General features: G+C 36.9%; 1 protein-coding gene across 1 annotated transcript in view; it reads left to right on the plus strand.

Annotated features, from left to right (window-relative positions):
* The first annotated feature begins 18,226 nt into the window (after positions 1 to 18,226).
* ube2e2 (ubiquitin-conjugating enzyme E2E 2) overlaps positions 18,227 to 20,057 on the plus strand; it is a 56,409-nt gene continuing 54,578 nt past the window's right edge. The window contains exon 1 of the mRNA XM_067447800.1: positions 18,227 to 18,408. The gene's annotated coding sequence lies outside the window, so the exon portion shown is untranslated. The remainder of the gene's footprint in view (positions 18,409 to 20,057) is intronic.

Consider the following 20,057-nt stretch of genomic DNA (forward strand, 5'->3'; position numbering starts at 1 on the left):
TTATAAGCCAAAACCACAATTTGTACCAGGCTGTAAACATGTTTTTTTTCTGCTTTAAAGTTGAGAATTTTAACATGGGGCTCAATGAGATTCTGCTCCCTTCTGGAGCCTGTCCCTAGTGGCCAGTGGAGGAATTGCAGTTTACATTACTTCCGTATTGGCTTCAAGAGAGATCGCGGGAGGTTGCCGCTTGATTGTAACCCACGGCTGTTTAAGCCACAAGATGGCGCCAGCGTTAAGCATAGAAGTAGTACCGGTCAAGATAACTCGTAGTACCCGTATGAGTTTGTTATCTAGAAATATCATACCGCTGGAATGCCCGATTGACCAATCAGAATCAAGTATTTCACAGTGTAAAAATATATAATAACAAAATAAAAGTATTACAATTTTTCTGCTTCTTTATATAGACGGCTCACAGATCACACAGGTAGGTACTTTTACTGTTGCTGTGTGTGCGCGTGCATGCATGTGTGTGGATGACCATGGTCAACCACCACCGAAGACCATTTCTGACCCAGGAAAAGCCCTGTATATATATATATATATATATATGTATGTATGTATGTATGTATGTATGTATGTATGTATATATATATATATATATATATATATATATATATATATATATATATATATATATATATATATATATATATATATATATATATATATATATATATATTAGGGCTGTAACGATATGCGATATGAAATCGAAATCGCAATACGCAGGTCCACGAACCTGTATCGCGATGTGAGGAGGCAGAATCGCGACACACCCCTTCCAACTCCCAGAATTATCCTTCCTGTCCAGGTCCAACTTTTAAGTCAGCAGTATGGCAACATTTCAGCTACCCGGTGGAGAACAAGGATGGCAATCGTGTAGTTGACAAGACCCACACAATTTGCCGTAAGTGTTTCAAGAAGCTTCCCCAACCGGCTGGCAACGTGGTGTGAGCGTGGCGTTTCTGTTGCGTGTCATCCGCGGGGCGGCTCCGTGGCGTTTTCTCTTTTTTTGCACACCAGAAGCATGTCTGATGCGGCGCTTCTGTTGGTATTGATGTACAGGAGGCCCTATACTTCATGTTAAATATATATTGCCTATTGGTACCGCAAAGAAAACGTCGGCAGTAGCCTATTGACCATACAGATATATGGTACTGACGGCAAAATAGGCTACAGAATACTGTACAGAATAAAACTGTTTTATCCCCCCCATATCGAGGTTTGTATCGTACCGTGGGTCAAAAATCGTGATACGAACCGAATCGTGGGTTTGGTGTATCGTTACAGCCCTAATATATATATATATATACAAATAAATAAAGTATTTGGTTTTACCCAAAGTTGGACATTTTTCAACTCTCAGCAAACGTGCAAAACGCAGAGTGCTCAGCATGAAATAGACGCTCAAGTGACTCGTTATTACACTCATGGTGTTTTAATAACGCTGCACTCCCATTGAAAACAATGTCAGCCGCGTAATACACTTTAGTGGACACACGGCCTTAGGTTTGATTAGACCAGAATAGACGTTTCATTTCATGGGATGCATCCAAATGTTCTTGAAGGCCTACCTCCTCATCTCTCATAACAGAAACGAGCATCACGGATCAAAAATATCTAAACTGTTCCCCCCAGATCCATGTGAGGACATTATCTGACATTAATATTCAGCTCTGGCAGCGGCTCTTATATAAAGAGACTTTATCCCCACAACTGGCCCTATAAACTTTAAGATCTCCGTCTTAAATTGTTATTCAGAGCACTTAAAAGAAACCCTAGCATGTGTTGAGAAGGAAACCCTTTGATGCAGTGATTTTTAATTATTTATTTCTATTAAGCACTCTCCAGTCTCCCTGTGTCGCAAAACTACAAAGGCAAATGTCTGCCGTTGCTTATACCAGAAGTAAAACTAAGTGCTTTACATTTTAGATAAGCTGTGTGATTTATATATACAGCAATGTCTCATCTAATCAATACACTAACTGATGTCAGGAGCTAGATACATGCACAGACATATCTAAATATATACACCAATGAACCAAAACATTATGCCAAAACAGCACTGACCCACCGAGGGATGGACTCGACGAGAACCCTAAAGGTGCACTGCGGTCTCTGGCACCAAGATGTTAGCAACAAATCCTTCTGCATTTTATTATTCATTCAAGCGTGAAAGAGAACTTGATACTGGCGCGCGTCTTTGTGTTTTGTCTGTGTGTGTGTGTGTGTGTGTGTGTGTGTGTGTGTGTGTGTGTGTGTGTGTGTGTGTTTGTCTGTGTGTGTGTGTGTGTGTGTCATAGTCAGGACATTCACAGACTCTTCTGTGAAGTTCTCTTCTGTCTTGTTGCACATAAATGGTTTAAAAATATTTGCATGTAATGCAACATGCATATAATGTAACGCTAGCACAAGGATGACAGAAAAATGGATGCTGCGTTAATTGAGTTAAATATGTTCAATGCTTTAAACTAAAAAATAATTAACCTGTTAACTGTCACTGGCCCACCGGTGGGCCCATTTGCCACTGTATGTTTAAAACAATTATATCCTACATTTATCCTGATCTAATGTTGACAAACTATATATCATTTGAAAGTTTACAAACTCAAGATTCATTCTGTGAAAACCGTTTTGAAATCGGACCTTGTGTTACCATGGAAACGGTGCTCTAATTTATTCTAGCTGGCTCCTCCCCAAGTGGAGTCATGTTTTATATTTATTTACCTACTTTATAATAAAAAACATTTCTTATCTTGACAAAACACATATCGTTGGAAAGGTCTGAGTCTCACGGTTCTATATCTGAAAACGGTTCTATATCTGTTTTGTGATATTTAGACAAAAATACATTAATTTGACACAGGAAATTGCATTTAAAAAAATCTATGGAATTTCAATGACACCCGGTGGCTATTTGTGGTACAGCGCCTAAACAAAACCTCATGGGAACTTCAACTTTTGTGATATCAACTTCAAATTTGGAACACAAATTGATTAGACATATGGCTTTGATTTGCTAGTCATTTTTGAGTAAAAAATTTTTTTTAACATATATATTTTATATTAAATATCTATTACAGTATATTTGATTTACAGTAAATTTTAACTTCCATAACTTTTTTTATACTTTACTTTTTTATAGCAATACTCTGCTGACTGTCTTCTTTAAAATGAGACCAAACTTATGGCTATATTCCAAAGCATTCTTGAATTGCAACCATTTAAGTTTGGATAGTGAATTTTCATGTACACTCTAAAAAATGCTGGGTTGTTTTAACCCAATGTTGGGTCAAATATGGACTAACCCAGCAATTGGGTTATTTTAACCCAGCGATTGGGTTGTTTTAATCCTGCGGTTGGGATAAATATTTGCTTAAGACAACCCAATCGCTGCGTTAAAACAACCCAACTGCTGGGTTAGTCCATATTTGACCCAATATTGGGTTGTTTTTTACTCAGAATTTTTTAGAGTGATTTTCAAAAAGGGGGATGACAGTTAACAGGTTAAACACATGCGTTAAGGCACTAATTTTGAAAGCACTATTATTTATGTATTATACTGGGTCAAGTATTCCGTTTTTAATTACACTGATATAGTGGTGTAAAGTATTTGTGTAAATGTACTTAGCTTCTGTAGTAACTTTTTGGCTACTTTGTAGTTGTACTGAATATCTACTTGACTAAATTTTTTAACAAGTAAATGTACTTTTTTTTACTGTAAAACATTTGTGTTGAGTAATGCAATTACACATTTTGCATGGCACCTAACTTTTTCTGCAGCCGTTTCTATAAAGAAGCGATTGTCGCCATCTAAGGGCATTGAAGGTACTATATCTGGCCTTTACTCACCCAAACATGTCAACAGGGCTACTGTACATGAGTGCGAGTGCATGAGAAGGAAGTTGAATCGCAGGTGTTTGATTTATGAGATGAGGACATGACTGCAACTGCTGATGAGGCTGAATACAGTGCAAAAAGGCTTTGACTATTTCATTTGACTTAACTTTATTTATCCGCTATATAAATGAGACCTTATTGGAGGATATTGGTTTCCTTGTGGCCTTTTTGTGCATTCACTGAGACTTGAGAGCTTGTAAAGTTTTTAGAGGCTGTTGCGCTGATCTTGATTTATTGCAATATTGTTTAGTTGTATTTTTATTTTTATTTTAGAAAAAATAAACATGATTTCTAATCTTACAAATCAATGGTTTCGTATTTTCACTGGTATGACTCTCAGGTGTCAAGTGCTAGTGCATAGTTAAGCCTTTATTTAGTATGAGTAAAATAGTAAAATATAACATCAGGTACTCTAAGTAAGACTTGTATTCAAGTTGTATTAAGATTTGTGACTTGTAACTTCTAATGGGGTAATTTTTGCTGTAAGGAATCTACTTTTACTCAGGTACTGTTTTCAGGTAGGGGAGAGCGGGGCACAACCTACCGCTTTTTACTTTCACAGTTTGTGTAAATCCACTTGGGGTTCAGAGTATTTATTTTTTCCTCACATTAATTTCACACATCTATTATAAGTATGTGGTTCTGTTTCATTAATACAGCCTCGCGCTAAACCTCGCGTTAGGTTGTGCTTCGCACTCCCCTACTCTTTACACCTCTGTACTCATATATATGTATATATATATATTTAAATGTTGGGTTGTTTTAACCCAATGTTGGGACAAATATGGACTATCCCAGCAATTGGGTTGTTTTAACCCAGTGATTGGGTTGTTTCATTCCTGTGGTTGGGTTAAATATTTGATTAAGACAACCCAAATGCTGGGTTAGTCCATATTTGTGTTGTTTTTTTACCCAGAATTTTTAGAGTGTATTATATATATATATATATATATATATATATATATATATATATATATATATATATATATATAGAGAGAGAGAGAGAGAGAGAGAGAGAGAGAGAGAGAGAGAGAGAGAGAGAGAGAGAGAGAGAGAGAGAGAGAGAGAGAGAGAGAGAGAGAGAGAGAGAGAGAGAGAGAGAGAGAGAGAGAGAGAGAGAGAGAGAGAGAGAGAGAGAGAGCTTTTTGGTACTGACTGAATTCATTAAATATTTAAAAGCAACCTTGTTGCATAATTTGGTGTAAAGAAGGTAAAAGACAAAATTGTGGATCAGGCCGTGTCTTAGATGTCTAGCGACAGAATATGCGTCACACAGAGCTATAGAAACATACTCTATATGATGCACAACGAGAGGTAATCGGGTGTACACACCATATCTTTAGCTATTAACATTTCCAATGTCCACCTTTGACTGCACTTCATTCTAGATTTTGGGTTACATGAATAAATAGCGCAGTGAAATGTCAGCAGAGCCCTCATATGACCCTGAAACAGAACCCATCGGTGTAAACTGTCCTGACTCCATCAGCAAACCCTTCTCCCTTTATTGGAATCGTACTGGACTGTAAAATAAATGCCCCCATTTTGAGCAAGAATAGTTTTTTTTTTCCTTTTCCAAATCCATTTTCCCCTTGAGCACAAGCCTGCTGATGGGAGAAGAAAATAACAGTTGCCAATCAGTGTCCACTACAGACGCTGTGCTGTACGTAACGTCTATGAAGAGTAAAAGCTGGAGCACATGCAGTGCAAGCGCACTACTGTTCCTCTGAGCGTTTGGAGAGTGGGATGAGGCCATTATTTTAAATTAGATTTCCTTTTTTATCCCCCAATTTAATGCAGAAGTTGAAATTTGGTCATGTACAAATTCAAAAGGCAAGACAGCTGGATTATAGCTGAGGAGCGGCACTTTGCAACAGTGATGCATTTTCATCTGCCCCCATCTAACAGGCTCAACAAAAGCAAATAATCATATCGCAAAGTTTCGTTTTAATTTAATTCAGAGAATCATGACTTTGTCTCCAACGCGCTACTGCTCTCTGCTGGACACGCATTGCACTGCATCCCTCTGAAATGTCTTCTTTAGTTTAAGTTGACATACCAAATTTTGAATATCATTGCGTTGCATAACACATGTTTCATTTATTTTTATTATTTCAATTAGTCTCGTGCCAATTATAATTCATTTTATGAAAAATGTTCCAATTATAGCTGTGAAGCAATTTTTTTTAGCAATATTTGTGTATGCCGCATGTATTTTTGCATATTTTTTTTTGCAGATGTCACTTGCTTTGATATTTTATAAGTTGCAATATCATTTCAATCCATCTCTAACTTATGCTAAATTCTAGACCAAAAAAAGTTCTTATTTTTGAAAGTGCATTACATATATTGAGGTCATGATTTTACATATTGGAATTCACATTATATTTTGAAATCCCTTTAACCTTAAACACTGGCATCCATCAAAACTGAAAATTGAAAATATTGCAAATATTCCTCTATCTGACACTCACCAGAGCAGAAATGAGATGCTCCGTCACGCCGACAGCACATACAAAGCTATTTCAAAGCAAACAAACGTCCAAACGTCTGGATAAAATGATGCTTTCACTCAGGAGGCTGTACTGAAACTGAAAATCATAAATCAGAAAATCATAAATTTTTACTGAAAATCATCAATCAGAGACAAAAGTTAAAAAGCTCAGTCACTGCGACTGCGTTCATATGAAAAATGATTAAAAAATATTACATCACAATAATTTATATTGTCTTTAAATTATGCTGGTTAGTGTAATAATTATAATCATTAATAACAGGGAAATTTCACTTAATTGTCAATAAATAGGTTTAATGTCTTTGTCATTAATAAAAAGTTTAATTTGTGCAAAATAAAAATGTGCTTTTTTAATACAAAATGTTCCTTCTCATTATATGTAATTTGTGGGGTGTAATCTGGGTCAGACGTAACAACCCAGTGTTTGGGTAGTTTTTGTGTTGCCCTGATCCTGGGTCAGACGTAACAACCCAGTGTTTGGGTAGTTTTTGTGTCAGCCTGATCCTGGGTCAGACGTAACAGCCCAGCGTTTGGGTAGTTTTAGTGTTACTCAGATCCTGGGTCAGACGTAATAACCCAGCGTTTGGGTAGTTTTTGTGTAACTCAGATTCTGGGTCAGACGTAACAACCCAGTGTTTGGGTAGTTTTTGTGTTGCCCTAATCCTGGGTCAGACGTAACAACCCAGTGTTTGGGTAGTTTTTGTGTTACTCAGATCCTGGGTCAGACGTAACAACCCAGTGTTTGGGTAGTTTTTGTGTTGCCCTGATCCTGGGTCAGACGTAACAACCCAGTGTTTGGGTAGTTTTTGTGTTACCCAGATCCTGGGTCAGACGTAACAACCCAGTGTTTGGGTAGTTTTTGTGTTGCCCTGATCCTGGGTCAGACGTAACAACCCAGTGTTTGGGTAGTTTTTGTGTTACCCAGATCCTGGGTCAGACGTAACAACCCAGTGTTTGGGTAGTTTTTGTGTTGCCCTGATCCTGGGTCGGACGTAACAACCCAGTGTTTGGGTAGTTTTTGTGTTGCCCTAATCCTGGGTCAGACGTAACAACCCAGTGTTTGGGTAGTTTTTGTGTTACCCTAATCCTGGGTCAGACGTAACAACCCAGTGTTGAAAGAAAGACAGACCGGTCCATTAACCTTTACTTTTATGTTTTTTTTTTACTTATAATATTTGTTAAACAAGCTTTAAACGTTGGCAATATATTAAAAATGATATAAATTATGCTATACTGTAAAATATGATCTAAAATAAAGGAATTATCAAAAGAATTAGAAGTGAAGAGGATTTAAGTAAATCCTCAGACATTAATTCATGTAGGAAGTGAAAAAAAGCCACTATTAGTAAAAATGAATCAACTATGCTGGGGTTAACTAAACAACCCAAACACTGGGTTGTTTATTTATGCCTCAAACGCCTCTGATTGGCTAATGTTGTTTTGTGAGCTTTAGAGTCGCGTTCTGTCACAGACAGGTGTGATTCCTCAGGACGCCGGTTCCACTGATATCTGTCAGGCGGTACAGACGGACATTTTCTGCAATCTGATCCATAAAAAAACTCCTTCCAGCACTTTTGTTGGAGTTGTTTTGGGGGAGAAAGAGGCATTATCTCATCAAATCAAGTAACAGTGACAGCAGTGACAGGTTCATTCCTCCCGAGAGACAACAGAGCAAAGTCTCCAGGTAAGAACCTTTCATTTCTCTTTCCAAAAGAGCCACATTACCATCAATGGCTGCTTTCATCCTTCAGAAGAGAGGTGTAGAAACAAGCTGATGTGTTTGTCTTCTGCTCTGCCGTGTCTCTTGTAGTTCAAGCGTTTGTCAAAGCCTGTGGACAAGTCCAAATTAAACTAAGAATGACTTTTACGTTACAATTACATTTTTTTGTGAACTGAATTTGAACTGAAGTGGCAAAACAGGATTCAGAACTGAAAGTGCAGATTAAAAATGGGATGAGTTTATAACTTACAGATTATATTCATATTTAATGTTTGAAATAAATGAAGGTATTAAACTAATAATGTGATTATTCATTTAAACTAATTAAGAGCATGTATACACACACACACACACACACACACACACACACACACACACACACACACACACACACACACACACACACACTGTGTGCAGAACAATATATCCCTGATATGCATTACAATAACTGATTATACATTTAGTTTACTTTCTCTTCTATCAAGTTTAACTATTTGATAAAGTAATTTTAATGTCCAATATAAAATACATTTATATTGTATTTAGATAATATCATAATATAAATATTGACAAATAGTGAAATTTAAATAGAGACAATTATACACTGCATCTACAGTATAAATGTCTAATTTAAAGTGTGTGTGTGTACAGTATAAAGTCCCCACAATTCACAAAAACCTAACGTGTGTGTGTGTGTGTGTGTGTACAGTATAAAGTCCCCACAATTCACAAAAACCTAACGTGTGTGTGTGTGTGTGTGTGTGTGTGTGTGTGTGTGTGTGTGTGTGTGTGTGTGTGTGTGTGTATAATATTTATTATACAATATATGTATTAATTAATTTAGTAATTTATTTAGTAATTATATAAATAATTGAATAAATTAAATGAAAAATGAAAAATTATAAATATTATTTACATTTATTTAATAAAAATGTTTATATATATAATTTTAAATCATTAAATATATAAAAAATAAAAGAAATTATTATATTTTTGTCAGTATGTTATATTGTAAAGATTTAAAATATTACATATATATATATATATATGATTTATTTAATGATTTTAAATTATATACAATTTATATATAAGATTAATATGTATACAGAGGATATGTTTATAATAAAAAAATATTTATTTATTTAGTATATACACTATATATATATATATATATATATATATATATATATATATATATATATATATATATATATATATATATATATATATATATATATATATATATATATATATATATATACATACATACATACATACATACATACATACATACACACACACAGTGGTGGACAGAATTATTGGCACCCCTGGTAAATATGATCAAAGACAGCTGTAAAAATAAATCTGCATTGTTTATCTTTTTGATCTGTCATTCAAAGAAATTGCAAAAATCTAACCTTTCATTGAAGTAAAAGAATGGAAATTTGGGGGAAACTCACATTATGAATCAAATGCTTTTCTCCAAAACACGTTGGGCACAATTACTGGCACCCCTAGAATTTTTTATGAGCAAAAAATCTCTGAAGTATATTCCCATTAATATTTAAAAGATTAAGCACACCAGGGTGACTATAGGAACATGAAATATATCTATGATGACTAATTCCACAGGAGTATAAATATGAGGGAATACAAATTCCCTTAATCATTCATCACAATGACTGAAACCAAAGAATATCATTCTAATGTGCCGCAAAAGATTGTTGAGCTTCACAAAATAGAAAGTGGCTGTAGGAAAATAGCTAAAGCATTGAAAATCCCCATTTCCACCATCAGGACAATAATGAAGAAGCTCCATGTAACTAAAGATGGTACAAATCTGCCTGAAAGAGGACGTGTGTGTATATCGTCCTAATGCAAGCGAGGAGGAGAGTTTGAGTGACCAAAGACTCTCCAAGATCACAGATGGAGAATCACAGAGATTAGTTGAGTCTTGGGGTCAGAAAGCCAAAAAAAAAACATCAAACAACCCCTACATCACCACATGTTGTTTGGGAGGGATTCAAGAAAAATCCTCCTCGCTCATCCATAAACAAACTCCAGCATATTCAGTGGTCAGAGACGACTGGACCTTCAAAAGGGTTCAGATAAAACTAAAAAATAGCTTTTTGGTAGCAAACACACCAGATGATTCGGTGCAAACAGGGATAAAAATGTCCACAGTTAAAAATACCACTGGATCTTTAATGCTGTGGGCCCTTTTTTTTTTTGCTGGAGGTCCTGGACATCTTGTTCAGATACATGGTATCATGGATTCTAGCAAATACCAAAGGATAAAAAATCTAAACCTGATGGATTCTGCTAGAAATCTTATAATGGGCCGTGGTTGGATCTCCCGTTAGGACAACGATCCAATACAAACATCAAAATCAACACGTGTCACTGAGCACAAAATGAAGCTTCTGCCATGACCGTCCCAGTTTCCTGAACCCTAGAGAAGATGTGTGGCTGAACGGAAGAGAAGAAGCTCCAGCACGGACCTGGGAATCTGAAGGATCTGGAGAGGTTCAGTAAGGAGGAACGGTCTCTGATCTCTGGTCAGGTGTTCTCCAAACTCATCAGGCATTACAGAAGAAGACTCAGAGCTGTTATCTCGGAGAAAGGAGGTTGCACAAAGTATTTAATAAAAGGGTGCCAATAATTATGGCCAACGTGTTTTAGAGAAAAGCATTTATTTCATAATTTGATTTACCCCTCATTGTCAATTATTTTACTTCAATGAAAGGTAAAATTTTTGTGAATGTTTTGAATGACAGATCAATAAGATAAACAGTGCAGATTTATTTTTACAGCCATATTTGATCATATTTACCAGGGGTGTCAATAATTCTGACCACCACTGTGTATGTGTGTGTGTGTGTGTGTGTGTGTGTGTATGTGTATGTACGTATGTGTGTATATATATATATATATATATATATATATATATATATATATATATATATATATATATATATATATATATATATATATATATATATATATATATATATATATATATATATATATATATATATATATAGAGAGAGAGAGAGAGAGAGAGAGAGAGAGAGAGAGAGAGAGAAATATATATATAGTGTATTCAGTATTATAATACAGTGTATTTAATTTATTTGGTAATTATATGTAATTATATATATATTAATATATTATATATTATATTAATATTTAAATTATATATAAATTAGAATTGTATTAAATTATATTATATTAAATTTATTTTTATTTTTTTTACACACTATGATTTTTAATCATATTATTTATTGCCAATTATCAGGCCACTTGAAATATTATACAAACAACCAAAACATTTACCATCACTGTGCAATTTTAAAAAAGTTTTAAAAAATTACATTGGACTGACCTTCATAAATTTGCCAATTTATGCTTGATTTATAAGGCAATACATAATTTACATACAGACCTTTTGCGACCATCCCTCTGCGCAAAGGCACCTGCAGCCAATCAGCCGGGTCTGTGAGGGGCGCTAGTGAGTGGAACAGATCATCAGATGAAATTAGACAGGCAATAAGGCTTTTACTAAACAGTTTTAAAAAATGGCTGATTGATATGTACATCTGTCAGCACTAAAATCTTGAACCTGTTGTGTCCCTTTGTGAAAATGTTTGTTTTGTATTTGTTTTTATTGGCTGTATGTCTTGTATCTTTTATGGTTGAACTTGCAGTGTGCTATGTGTATATATATATATATATATATTTATTAATTCTGGATGGATATATATATATATGGTTGTTTTCTGAAAATCATGTGATGGACATTAAAATTGTAAACTAAATGTATAATCAGTTCTTTAATATATTTTGCATATCAAGGAATAAATGCATTTAATTAGTTCAAATTAATGATGTCATCATTTGTTTTGTCACAAAATGTAAGAAAAACGAACAAATTTCCTCTGTGTGAACTGCAGCTCGGTACATTCCTCTTCCTGTCATCTCAGTGACGCACGCGTCAGATTCACACTCATGAGCCTTTCTTTCGATTTTGAATCCTGCTCGGGCAGACCTTCTGAGAGCCTAATGACTCAATCACACCGGCTAAACTTGCAATGCAAAGGTGCAGACAGGAGGAATCTCACACACACACACACACACACACACAGAGCAAGAGCGCCACCTTGTGCTCCAATTGCAACCATTTCGATTTCAATCCCTATTCCCCTTTTCCCTGCACTGATGATGGTTTGCGTGGTTTATATGGGAGCAACCTATTTTGGGACAATGAACGGCACTATTTAATGAACAAAGGTGTCTTTTATAATATTGCTTTTGCCATTGTTTTATGAATTCAAAAGCCACTCTGGTAAATGCACAGCCTCTAGTGCTTTAATGCATGCTCGTTATTTCCTCAATGATTTCTCATTATAGGCCGCATTACTTCCAGACACACTGACTCCAGCGCAGGTAAATGCATCTGCAGACTAACAAAACCATACACGATTATTGTAATACTCATTAACGTACTGTTTGTGGCTTAGTTCAGTCATTACATAAAGTAAACATTTAAACAGTTTCTCCACCGTAAAGCCAATGTGTATTGAGGGAAGGCAGGCATTTCCCTTTGTCCGTAGGGTCTGGAACAATCTCAAATGAGCACATTACCCGCAAAACGCCTCAGGAGACTTTCTTAATACAGGTCTCTTTGTACATGACTGAACACATAAGCCCCATGAAATCCGCTCTCTGGTATTTTTAATAGAAACATGGGCGTTCTTATTTTGGCAGAGGTTTACGGCTGGGGTTGAGGAGGACGCATGTTAAAATAAAATAAGCATCAAGCCTCTATCAGGCTTTGTTTGAGAGAAATATATCCATTAATTGCTGCGTGCTTTGTTTGTCATTTCCAGAAGTTTACAGAAGGTGTGTGTATGTGTGTGTGGGTAACCTGTACTTTTGAAAAGGCTGGTGTTTAATGGCCCTCTGGGAATTCATCCATAAAACCCAACGCTTGAGTTCAGTCTGTCCTCTTCTCACCCAGCCGCCGGTCTGAGACTTCCTCACCGAGGCGTGTCTAATAACAGCCAGTGCTGTAATACATCCCACAGTTAGCCCGTATCAATGAGTCAATGATGGAGGTAAACAGGCCTTTGAGATCCACTTACCATCACAGGAACTGTATGGAAATGTAACTCATCGTCATGGTCCAAACACGTGTGACTTTTGTTCCGCCGTGGAACACAAAATGATTTTTTTCTCTTAAATGCATGAGTTTGCCTGTCAAACTCCTAAAAGGACGGAAAAAAACACCATTCAATTCTCATATATACTTTCCATACAATTCATGCACTATATTTCATATCTGATGTCATGATGAGATAACTCTGTGAGAGAAAGACTGGCATGTGAGCTGTTAATTCTTCACTTTATTCTGCATAACTCTTTTGCATTACTTACATCAGACCAGGCACGTGTCAAGATGAGATTTGAAATTGTCACACTGTACAAATTGTGAATAAAAAAAGGAATGCAATAATTTACAAATCTCATAAACTTATAATTTTATTTACAATAGAATATAGATAACATATCAAATGTTGAAAGTGAGACATTTTGACATTTCATGCCAAATATTGGCTCATTTTGGATTTCATGAGAGCTTCACATTCCAAAAAGGTTGGGACAGGTAGCAATACCAGGCTGGAAAAGTAAAATGTATATATAAGAAACATCTGGAGGACCAATCTGTAACTTATTAGGTCAATTGACGGCATGATTGGGTATAAAAAGAGCCTCTCAGAGTGCCAGTGTCACTCAGAAATCAAGATGGGCAGAGGATCAACAATTCCCCCAATGCTGTGGCGGAAAATAGTGGAGCAATATCAGAAAGGAGTTTCTCAGAGAAAAAGTTATTATCTTCTAGAGTGCATAATATCATCCAGAGATTCAGAGAATCTGGAACAATCTCTGTGCATAAGGTTCAAGATCGGAAAACCATACTGGATGCCCGTGATCTTTGGGCCCTTAGACGGCACTGCATCACATACAGGAATGATACTCTAATGAAAATCACAACATGGGCTCAGGAATACTTCCAGAAAACATGGTTGTGAACATAATCCACCGTGCCATTCGCCGTCGCCGGCTAAAACCCTATAGGTCAAAAAAGAAGCCATATCTAAACATGATCCAGAAGCGCAGCCGTTTTCTCGGGCCAAGGGTCATTTAAAAATGGACTGTGGCAATGTGGAAAACTGTTCTGTGGTCAGACGAATCAAAATTTGAAGTTCTTTTTTGGAAAACTGGGACACCATGCCATCCGGACTAAAGAGGACAAGGACAACCCAAGTTGTTATCAGCGCTCAGTTCAGAAACTGCATCTCTGATGGTATGGGGTTGCATGAGTGTGTGTGGCATGGGCAGCTTACACATCTGGAAAGGCACAAAGGTCAATGCTGAAAGGTATATCCAAGTTTTAGAAGAACATATGCTCCCCTCCAGACGTCATCTCTTTCAGGGAAGACCTTGCATTTCCATGGCTGCTTAGAAGAAGGATCCGGGCACTGAAATGGCCAGCCTGCAGTCCAGATCTTTTACCCATAGAAAACATTTGGTGCATCATAAAGAGGAAGATGCGACAAAGAAGACCTAAGACAGTTAAGCTAAAAGCCTGTATTAGACAAGAATGGGACAACATTCCTATTCCTAAACTTGAGCGACTTGTCTCCTCAGTTATAAAAAGACGAGGGGACGCCACACAGTGATAAACATGGCCCTGTCCCAAGTTTTTTTTATTTTTAATATTTAAACTTATTTTCCCCTTAAAATTATACATTTTCTCAGTTGAAACATTTGATATGTCATCTATGTCGCATTCTGAATAAAATATAAACTATATTATTAATAATAAAATATAAACTATTATAATTTTAATAATATTACATATAATGTTAATAATTTAAATTAATGAATTAATAAATACAGTATATTATACATACATATGTATATATTAAATTGATATATTGTATAATATATAATATAATTAATGAATATATATGTATATATAATTTATATTTATTAAATTAATTAATAAAAATATTATATATAATTGTTTAATATGATGGATGGATGGATGGATGGATGGATGGATGGATGGATGGATGGATGGATGGATGGATGGATGGATGGATGGATGGATGGATGGATGGATGGATGGATGGATGGATGGATGGATAAGGAATAATAGATGGACGGACGGACGGACGGACGGACGGATGGATGGATGGATGGATGGATAAGGAATAATAGATGGACGGACGGACGGACGGACGGACGGATGGATAAGGAATAATAGATGGATGGACGGACGGATGGATGGATGGATAAGGAATAATAGATGGATGGACGGATGGATGGATGGATGGATGGATAAGGAATAATAGATGGATGGACGGACGGATGGATGGATGGATAAGAAATAATAGATTGATGGATGGATGGATGGGTGAGAAATTATAGATGGATGGATGGATGGATGAGAAATAATAGATTGATGGATGGATGGATGGATGGATGAGAAATTATAGATGGATGGATGGATGGATGAATGGATGGATGAGAAATAATAGATTGATGGATGGATGGATGGATGGATGGATGAGAAATTATAGATGGATGGATGGATGGATGGATGGATGGATGGATGGATGGATGGATGGATAGATAATAAATAATAAATTGATGGAAAAGATGAATGGATGAGAAATCATAGATAGATGGATGGATGGATTGATACACGTGACTGAATTCATATTTCTTGTTATCATATAAAATCCTGATCTGATAGCTTTGGTTTAAATGCTTGAATGTAGTTAAGTTGATTTAAAATAAAATAATAATTTTTAATGGATGAGCAGATAGTGAAGGAACACAGAAACTCCATCATTTAAAAGTCAAAGGGTGACGGGGCGACTGCTTGGATTAATGTAATATAGAACATTTTAAACTATATGAAAACAATATGATAAAACTAAGAGCCAGATATGTCAACAAATGCACTGAAGTGTTGTTTCTTTATCTAACTGAACAATGGATCCTCAAATGGTGTCACAACTGCAGCAAGGTACACATAAATCTCTCTCTGGGGTGCAAACGTGCAGTGGGGGAGAGGAACGGGGTGTGTGAGGGACGTCCTGAAGGACTGAAGGGGAGTCGCAGCGGCTAGCGTTAACACCCGCCATTAGCATGACAAAGACACTCGGCACAGAGTGTGGCCCTGACCTTCAGCCCTGACAGGGTGTGAGAGAGGAAGTGCGGAGACTGAAGCCTCCTCCATTCTCACACACACACACACACACACACACACGGGTCCCTCCGCCGCCTGCCTGCCATATTATCATGCTGATCTGATGGACGCCCCTGAGCAACACAAAGCCACGGAGCAACAGAGCGAGACCCCATCTCATCATTCAACAGGCCTCGAGTGGCCACAGCCATCAGAAGCACACTGTAAATACAGTCATTGCACAGCCTGCAGGTCATTATTATACAATTGTCTGGAAATCCAGGTGCTTGAAATTGATTGTCACAATATAGCAAAATGAAATCTTGTCAACAGAAAATGCTGAACTTTACAGGATATCTGATTAAGATCTTTTTAAATGCCCGAGATCACAATCAAAATCCCTGTCTTTGTGACATTATGACCTAAAGTAAGCGACACTGATCATGCAACTCTTCAATTAAAGCTCCAAAAGTTTTTTTTTTTTTTTTATCATGCTGGAGATCATGATCCTCATGTTTTGTCCATTGGTGCTGTCATTGAAATGTTTGTACCAGTCAAAACCCTGAGCTAATGAAATGGACAGATGAAGTGACATGAAATGATGGACAGGGATGAAAATGTGAAATGTCTTTATAACACTAAATCCTCATCACAGCAACATCTAAATGTGGATTTACCATTGAACAGATTAATAAAACAACTCCTAATTTATGGATGTTTTAAACCACTGATGACGATTAATAATCTTTATTTTTTATTTTAAGTGTATATTGTCCATTTATTAAATAAATCCATAACAAATATGTAGGCTACAACAGCAGTTATCATATAAAGTAACCATGGTACATTTAATCTCTTTCCAGCATGAGAACTCACAATTAAAAACAAAATACAATTTATTAAAATATACAAATTACTGCTGTGAAGTCGATTAATTGCAAATAATTACATCTAACACAAAAGTCTGTCTATATAATATGATACACACACACGCATATATATTATATTATCTATATATATATATATATATATATATATATATATATATATATATATATATATATATATATATACATACACACACACACATACAGTATACATACCCACATATACGCACACAGTATACATACAGTACACACGTATACACATACACAGTATACACGTGTGTGTGTGTGTGTGGGGGGGGGGGGGGGTGATTAGGAGGCCATGATGGACAGGGGCCAATGGGCAAATTGACCACAGAGAGTCAGGACCTCGGTTTAACGTCTCATCTGAAAGACGGTGCTCTTTGTCAGTACAGTGTCTCCATCACTATACTGGGGTGTTAGGACCCACACAGACCACAGGGTGAGCGCCCCCTGCTGGCCTCACTAACACCTCTACCAGCAGCTCCTGGTTTTCCCAGTTGGTCTCCCATCAAGGTACTTGCCAGGTTCAGCCCTGCTTGGATTTATTTATATGAATTATTGTTAATAATATATAATATTTGTAACATTAATATTAATAGGCTATTCATTGTTGGTAAAACATTTTAAAATAATGCGTCTCCTTCATAGTCAATGTGTGTATTGTGTGATCGACATGGCTCAGTTACTGCAGTTCAACAACAGTAACCAGCTCGGTCATCTGAAGGAAATTACTTTTTTTTTTTTTGTCATGGAGGGTATTGTTTTCATTTTACATTTCATTAAATTAGTTCATAAAGCCTGTTTATTATCGGGATATTCTAGATGTGTGAGGAATTTCACACACACACACACACACACACACACACACACACACACACACACACACACACACACGCGCGATGGCGAACGCGCTGCGCGTGCACTACGTCGAGAGCGCGCGTAGAGGCGGTCCGGCTGCTTCAGTTTCTGTAATCGCTTTTTTTCTGCTACCTTCAGTTAAATAGCGACGCGACGAGAACGAGCGGACGGCCCGACTCTGACTACACGGTATCATCCAGGAAAAGCGAATCGGGACGACACATCGACGGCCGCTCGGCAGGTAAATATCCTCGCATGTCCGTCAGAGCCCTTCGTCCGTGCGTGAAAAGTCGCTAAATGTCCCGCGAAAGTGGTTGTCCCCCCCTTCCTCAGTGTGCGGGGATGTGCGGGACGAGCCTTCTCCTTTGTGCCGAGCCAGTTGCTCGTCGTGGTCATCACGGCTTAATCGTTACAGGGTTTTCCCCTCGCGTTTTGGACAATATCCCCGCGGAAAACATGGCTCGATGATTGCGTTTGTTCGGCGTAACGTATTTTGTGCGGGATCGAGAGGCGCTCGCGGCCTCCCGCATAAATAGACGCTCCTGTATAACGCGCGTGCAGCTGCGGCAGCCGCAGGGTTTCTGTCTGACAGCAATCATGTCCTAAACACTCTAGAGTACACTAGATATACACCTATGTGTACTTAAAATGGAGTAAGCCCTTGGTATTGTGTTGTCAGCCTTTTTGGGCTGTTCTGTTAGATGGGAAATGTGTGAAATATAATTTCAAAGCAAATTTATGTCTATTTTTTTTATTTTTCAGTATGTTAAAATGCTACCTTTGTGTTGTACTTTGGTGGTGCCTTATGCACTCTAAAAATGCTGGGTTAAAAACAACCCAAGTTGGGTTGAAAATGGACAAACCCAACGATTGTGTTAATTGTTTGCCCCAACTTGCAGGGTAGTTTTATTTAACTAAACTGTTGTTTAAAATTGACTTCAAATAAAATGGCTGGCTTAAAATAAAAATCAGACATAATTATAGAGGCAACAATAATAATCAAAAGGTGAATATTTAATAATAAGCAATTTATTATTTTTGTTAAACATATGAATGTTAATTTCCAACATACTTTGGGTTCGTTTTAAGCGAGCAATACAGTCATTTTTAAACAATAGTTGAGTTAAATAAAAGTACCCAGCAGGTTGGCAAACATTTAACCCAATCGCTGGGCTAAAAGAACCAAATCACTGGGCTAAAAATAACCCAATCGCTGGGCTAAAAGAACCAAATCACTGGGCTAAAAGAACCAAATCACTGCGCTAAAAGAACCAAATCACTGGGCTAAAAATAACCAAATCACTGGGCTAAAAGAACCAAATCACTGGGCTAAAAGAACCAAATCACTGGGCTAAAAATAACCAAATCACTGGGCTAAAAGAACCAAATCACTGGGCTTAAAAGAACCAAATCACTGGGCTAAAAGAACCAAATCACTGGGCTAAAAATAACCAAATCACTGGGCTAAAAGAACCAAATCACTGGGCTAAAATAACCAAATCACTGGGCTTAAAATAACCAAATCACTGGGCTAAAAATAACCAAATCACTGGGCTAAAAATAACCAAATCGCTGGGCTAAAAGAACCCAATCGCTGGGCTAAAAGAACCAAATCACTGGGCTAAAAATAACCAAACCACTGGGCTTAAAAGAACCAAATCACTGGGCTAAAAGAACCAAATCACTGGGCTAAAAGAACCAAATCACTGGGCTAAAAGAACCAAATCACTGGGCTAAAAGAACCAAATCACTGGGCTAAAAGAACCAAATCACTGGGCTAAAAGAACCAAATCACTGGGCTAAAAGAACCAAATCACTGGGCTAAAAGAACCAAATCACTGGGCTAAAAGAACCAACTCACTGGGCTAAAAGAACCAAATCACTGGGCTT

This window comes from Pseudorasbora parva, chromosome 7 (assembly GCF_024679245.1).
Source record: "Pseudorasbora parva isolate DD20220531a chromosome 7, ASM2467924v1, whole genome shotgun sequence".
In the NCBI taxonomy this organism is placed as follows: Eukaryota; Metazoa; Chordata; class Actinopteri; order Cypriniformes; family Gobionidae; genus Pseudorasbora; species Pseudorasbora parva.